The sequence below is a fragment of the Hippoglossus hippoglossus genome, chromosome 3 (assembly GCF_009819705.1).
Source record: "Hippoglossus hippoglossus isolate fHipHip1 chromosome 3, fHipHip1.pri, whole genome shotgun sequence".
In the NCBI taxonomy this organism is placed as follows: domain Eukaryota; kingdom Metazoa; phylum Chordata; class Actinopteri; order Pleuronectiformes; family Pleuronectidae; genus Hippoglossus; species Hippoglossus hippoglossus.
Genome location: NC_047153.1, coordinates 6,479,746 through 6,486,701, shown reverse-complemented (window position 1 = coordinate 6,486,701; position 6,956 = coordinate 6,479,746). Strand labels below are relative to the sequence as shown.

The 6,956-nt window shown below is 39.8% G+C and overlaps 1 protein-coding gene across 1 annotated transcript in view; it reads right to left on the bottom strand.

The window, feature by feature from the left end:
• glceb (glucuronic acid epimerase b) overlaps window positions 1-6,956 on the bottom strand; it is a 43,191-nt gene that overhangs the window by 22,561 nt on the left and 13,674 nt on the right. The window contains exon 2 of the mRNA XM_034576406.1: window positions 4,804-4,908. The gene's annotated coding sequence lies outside the window, so the exon portion shown is untranslated. The remainder of the gene's footprint in view (window positions 1-4,803; window positions 4,909-6,956) is intronic.

The following is a 6,956-nucleotide window of genomic DNA, read 5'->3' as shown; positions in this document are numbered from 1 at the left end:
CCCCCTCGGGTAATAACACTGTTTTGATCTGGAAGGAAAACTACCCTGACATAAAATGTATAAAAAAAGATAGATGAGACTGGACAGGAGGTGAAAGACAATCCTGCCAGAGGATAAAAGTCTTCCACGCTTGACAGATAAAGGCAAAAGATACGGGAAAACAAAAGCAGCTTTTCAGCTTACATGCTCCAAGTGTCCTGCCTGAGGAAATTGAAAAGTGCCTGAAATAGCTGGTAGTGACTTCTTGAGATTTTGTAGCAGATTTTATAAGATTCTTTGAGAATATCCGAACGATCAAACCTTAACATATGTACTGATAAATGCAGAGAGAGAGGAATGAATGGAGGCTTTTGCTTTTTGTGTTTTTGCCCAAACAAAACCATAATTCCCTTATTATTTTTCATTAAAAAAAACTGTAGTTTTGAAGACAACACATGATGAGGGTCATTATGCGGTAGATTTGTCTGCTGTGTTTTGGAGGAAGTGGCATTTCCGACAACAGCTACTGGGGATTTTTCAGTATTGTACTTTCTGGGAACTTCCCAGCTTGTCACTGACCTGTGACAGTCATTGAGCAGAAAATAATGTGTAGGACCTCAGGACTGATTATCTAATCCTTAAACATAAAAATAGATCAACTCCAAACTGGCACCTCGTTAACAACCTGTCACTTCACTGAAGTGCTATTTAGAGGCAAATTGCTATATAACACTTTCACATAAGACAACTAAGATGAACGCAGTGAGTTTAGCACTTTGCCTCCCGTTGCTTATTCACAGTCCTGTCACACATTCACAGGTTGTGGAGTGGAAACAGCCGACAGAAAATGACCTCATTCAGCTACATGCTGGAGCTGTATTTGTAAACATTAAACAACATATTCAGTGTCTACGCAATGCATGCATGTGGCTGATGAATCCTACATGGTACTGTTGACAGTTCTACACATGAACAAACTCAGTCATGACTCCCTGAGGTCTCGGGTCGCTCTCATGTCCGATAATGCTCCTTTTCTTTGCTGCTTCTGCAGATCCTCAGAAGGCTTTAGACTTTGATTGTGAGGATTTGAGCTGAGATGAGCTGTAACATACGAGGGCTAGCTAGCTGGATGCCCTGACGATTGCTTCATCAAATGTGGAAAGTTATCCCCAGGCTTAAATCTATGGGCATTAATCCTGCCTGACACAGATAACACTTTTTATTTAAACACACTGAATTATTTGGATGTCTTAATCCCCCTAAAATTCCTGGTGATAAGTCTTGCCAATTGTAGCAGGTCTCTAAATACCACCACTTGTTTGTTTCATCATCTGCATCCCGACTTGAGCAGTCGATGTATGAAATCAAATCTTTAAACAGCAAAACAAAAAAAACATGTGCCCTTGTTAGCTGCACTTCAAATTGAACTAGCTGCTAATCTCTGTCTGGGTCTCCGGTGCATTTAGAACAATGTCAAACCTGCTGCAGCACTGGGCAAAGGGACGGCTGAGTAGAGTTGTTTTCATTCTCCTGATGTCCTCTGGCGTTAAAATCACAAGCAGTCATCACAGCAATAAAAGCTTGTGAGCCACCCTCAGGGAGCTATTGGAGCAGAAGCCCAGTGTATGCGTGAGGTGCAGGTTCTGTAGCCCGAACTAAACTCTTGATGGTTTCACTGCTCTCCTGCACGGGTGAAATAAGGATTTTTAGACTGGCTATAATTTATCAGCTTATGCTGAGGCTGTGAGGTATGTTAGCTCCTGTGCAGATGGGATGGTTTGTGTGGGTTTGTGTGGGTCTGTGTATTTTGCGTGTGCATATATATTGCTGTGGTTCTCAGCCTGATTATGATAATGTGTAGGCATCAGGGCGAATTCTCGGCAGCAGCTGACAGGGGAAAAATAATGCTGCTTAATCCCACAACTATTTATTATGCGAGTTCATATAAACATGTTGCAAATTGTAAAAATGTTATTATAAAACGAAATTTCAACAACAGACAGATCACAGGAATAAAACACCAGTAGATTCGGTTGTTTTGAAAAAAGATTTGTTAAAAAACAAGGTTGACTCAACAATATCGTCGGCGAAGTCGGCACTGATCTGAGGTCAGTTATCCAGTTATTAACTCTACAGTTAATTTAACCTTTCCTGAGCTGGAGCCATTAAGCTGGATTTATGCCTCTATGCTTTACCTCCAGCGGTGACGTGCATAAGCTCCAAGGTTATGTCTTAAACGTCACATTAGCTGACGTGTACCTCCTCAAAAATGGAACTACACATGCCAGCAAGAACTGTGATTGGTTGCTTTTCTTTAATACAGCACAGTGTTAACAGATTTTTATATATTATAATAACTGAAATTATATCATGAGCATGTGCTGAATGGTCAAGGAATGGCTTGAACCAATAACTACTGCCCAGTTGGTCGTGGGCAGCCCAAATAATGTGGCAATAACTCAACGCTACAAAAGGTCAGTTTCACTGGACAGTGAAAGTCACAGAGTAGCCAGGACAAGCTAACCAATGCAATTCATAAATGTTGTGCAGAGGGTGTAGTTGTAGGTTTCCTCCTGGTCATTGTGTCTGCAGAGTCGCTCTGTCACAGACTGAAGATGACACCAGAGCTGCAGTGAGCACAGATGTCTGCTTATACAACAGCACTGAGGACTCACTTCAAGTAAAACCACCAATCATACTGACACTTATGTCTGCCTCACAACAAAGCCACTTTTTTAAAAAACGTAGTTTATAAAAGTTACTTAGATTCACAAGATCTACTGACAACATGGCTGCAACCACAAATTGTTTTGAGTATAAAATAATGTTCAGAATCTCATCTCAATAAGCAGATTTATTATTTGGTCTGTAAGCTGCAAGACACACAAAACACAATTCCCTAAATTTCACTATGATGTCTCCATATTGTTTTGCTGTTAGCTTCTTTTTCTATGACGTCTTCAAGCAGTCGAGGGGTCGGAGCTCTATGACTGCAGCCACACTTCCTCGCTTTGGCCGAGTGTCACCACAGGAATTCACTTCAAACATAATAGTCAGTTAATTAAAAATTATTTAGATACATTTTCTATCAATTGACAAATCAATTCTTTGTTGGTGTTTTCAGTGTGATCTCCATTAAACTGTTAAATATAAAACAAAAACCTTTCAGACAAATAACTCCAGGCCTGTAAACAGGATATTTGTACTCTTCTTCACTACACTGTTAAAAACAATGACAGATGGTTCGTGAATAAACCTAAAACAGACCAAAGTTGTGAACTTGCGTCCGTGCTCAGTAATACTAGTGAGTAGAGTACACTGCTTTGAATTAATGTGCCCGTGCGCGTTATCTCCAGTTGGAGGATTAAGCAGGTCATTACCAAAACTGAGGCCCACTCAGGGATTAAGCGAACTCTTAATCAAAGGGACGGGGAGACAAGAGAAAAATGTATGCATAATTTTAGAGGCAGGTCATGCTAGCTGTTTGTCTTGCAACATCGTCGCTAAGAAAAAAAATAATACTATGGTAGGATTTACTGCACAAAGTCTAGAAGTGATGCAGCAAGAATCAGGTCTGTATGAAGTGACACTAGACTTCAGTTACATTGTTTGTGCACAGACTGATCAACAAGCTACGATAAACAAATAATACATTAACTTTAAAAAGGTAATTTGGGGAATCTTGAATAAACATTATATTTCAAAAATTGATATTTTCATATGCTAACAACGTATATGTACAGCACATGTGTGGGGCTTTGTTTGTAGGTTGATCCTAACAGGTTTATACTGGTTTCTATGTCCTGATGACAAAATGTCTTGATATTACTGAAGTAAACATGAAGCTTGTAGGCGAGTCGTGTTCTGTAAAAACACTGTAACACTAAAAGAAAAGACTCAGGCTTCCTCCAATTAGAAGAAATTTACACAATATCTTTTCATATTTTTCTTCATAGTTGGGTTGAAATCAAGATCATAGGAAAACCAAACTTAAAACATGTTGCAATACAGAGTCGCTGCTTTTCTAAGACCTTTTGATTTTATTTGTCTGTAAAACCTGGACTCAAAACTTTTGCTTTTCTGCACTGAACAGCTCCTCTTCTTTTTTCTTTGTGTGTTTAATATCTAACAAACAACTTAAAAATCTAAACTAAATTAGGTTTACTGAAATATATGTAAACATTCCACAACTTTTTACGTTGTGGTCATTTCATATGTTAACCAAAGGAAAAAACTGCATGTTCACTTTAGTCTTTGTGCAACCAAAACAGGGTTATGCCGCAAACATTACTGTACATGGAGGTTTCAAAATAAAACATTATTAAAACAACAATATCACACAATGACTATGGGACGTAATGGCCTCTCACATAATGATGATCATAATACTGTTGTATTGGGTTGTGCAGAGAGAAAATCACCACAGTTCTGCTGTACAAGCTAATGCAGCCAGAGTTAGTTCAGAGCCCAGTCTTTTCCTTATGCAATCAAAAATTAATCAATGTTGACACGAGGAGGAATGCAGAGCTTGGGGGACTCGTTGCAGCTGTGCTTAGTTATTCTATCATACAAATAAGACCAGGCCTCTTTCACAGTGGATATGCAGAAGATTTAATTTGTCTATGTAATGAAGTCTAGCACAAATCTGCATGCATAAGAGGTTAGGCTGCACATACAGAGCGTGCATGAGCAAATTATCTGCACTAAAAATGACAGCTGGAGAAATAAGCTCTCCTCTGCGGGAGCTTGTTGGAACTTGAGGACCTTAAAGATAACCACTGCCTTTCCCTGCTTCTTGACAGTTAAGACTTTATAGGTACTGACCTCTACTCCATTCACAAAGAAACGGCCAAGTGGCTGGACATCCTCTCAACGCTCACCCCCCCCTGAGTCTTGACACAGATGGTTCTTCTGCAGTTTCCTCAGCACCTGTATATGAGAGGAGAAGGTGAGTTTTTGTGAGAAAAATTTTGCACTGATTTGAATGTAGAATGGAGTATTTCAATATCAACTCTTCAGTGATAAGTATGAAATGTAGGCGGTGTTTAAGTAGCTTGAACCTAATCTGGCACTGGCCCATTTTCTTGGTACTTAAAACGCGCTTAAAGCTATTCAGGATCACATGGAGGGGGAGGAACGGTTGGTTTGGGTTATCTCAGCTTGCACTGAGGGCAAGTTAGGGAAAAATACTGGACCCCGGAGCTGATCACTGGCTCAGTTCAGTCGAGTCAAATACTCAGATGTCAGGGACGGTTTGAAGCCATAGTCACAGCTGTTGATCAGCTGGTAATCACACAGAAGAATTAACTCCTCCCTCCTCTGTTCATCTCAGCTTTACCAGACGCTGCTCACATGAACTCCTTTGACACGCCAAATGCTTCTAGATGCAAATTATGACTGATCGCTGCCGCACGCTAAGCAGCTTTTCAAGACAAATATTTTGGAGCGAAACAAAGTCAACTGTAGACATTTTATTCATTGTTGCTAATTAGAACGTTAAATCAATGCTCCACAGACGTTTGACACCGATGCACTATAAATTAAGATGAGGAAACAAATTCATATTTGTAATTGCAGCCATGATGAATTCATAGGCTTTCCGACAGCAGGGTCATTAATGTACAACCGATCTATCAGCGCAAATATGCAGAGTGACATGGATACTTTACTCCACAATTAATCTCACCAATGTATTTCTCGCCCCTGTTGAAATAGGCAATTAAATTAAAGAAGGTGCTAAATGGCCATATCAAAGAGAGTATTGATCTTCTCATGAAATGTGCTTATTGACGAAACACTTAAATTAGATCTTGTTGAAATGAAACCATAAATGAAATGGAGTCACTGTATGGTTCACTGCAGTTGAAGGTGAACGGATGAAAGCGACAGTTAACATCTCACATTATAATGCAGTCAAATTAGGGATCAGTATGATGAATGAATCAAAGCACCACTAACTACCTCTGTTGTGTTTACGTTCCTGTCCGTTTGTATGATGATTCGTTTGTGTGTTTGTAAGCAAGATTACACAATAAACAACTGAATGAATTTCCGTGAAACTTGAGGTATGGGTCAGAGAAAAAGCCATTCAATCTTGAGTCCGCCCCATACTTGTCACTTTCTTCATTATTGTGAGATTGGGCATTTTTAAACACTTTCACCAACTTCCCAGGGAATAATTCATGGCTCTTGAGGAAACTGATAACATGTTTGATAGAATTTAAAGGGGGCTGTTGGACCTTAGTGGAGCTATGCGCTTTACTAAGTACAATTCTAGCTGCCACTGTAATTAATCCCAAATCAACATCAGAAATAGTGTTGAAACACATACATGTATTTGCCGTCTTTCTTCTTCAGAGTCTGCATTTGCAGGATATAACAGCAAAATATCAGAGTGCTGTGGCCGAACTGAACCAAAACTCTTTCATTAATATACATCAGCTTGTCTGCTTCAAATAAGTAACTGCGTGAGATGCAGAGACCTGCTTTCCAGCCTTTCTGTCTGTTAGCAGATTTACTGCAACCCAGCCTTGGCTAGAGAAGCTAAATTCATAAAATGAATCTGGAATGAATAAAAAGTAATTTATGTTCAAAATCTGTAACCTGAAATTCAATTTTATGTAAATATTTGGGACATAATGAAAGTCTGATGACACAAAGAGGGGATGGTGTGTATTTGTGTGCAGCCTGCCTTCATCGGAAAGATGGCACATGTTGTACCCAGCCTGTGTGAAAAGGAAGTAGAAATGTCAGCAGTCTTAATCAATATTCCTTGGCTACTGTATGGGTGTACTGATGCTGTTTGAGGCAGGTGTGCTGCAGGCAGATGGTGAGAAGTAGAAAATGAGAGCAAATGTCACCCGAGCTCATTCTTTCTGCAACCACTCCTGCACCACTCCTGCCACCCAGGCACTTTGTCGGAAACATTTCATTCTGGGTATCCTCCCTCTCAACATCCGGAGATAACCTTTAATTGC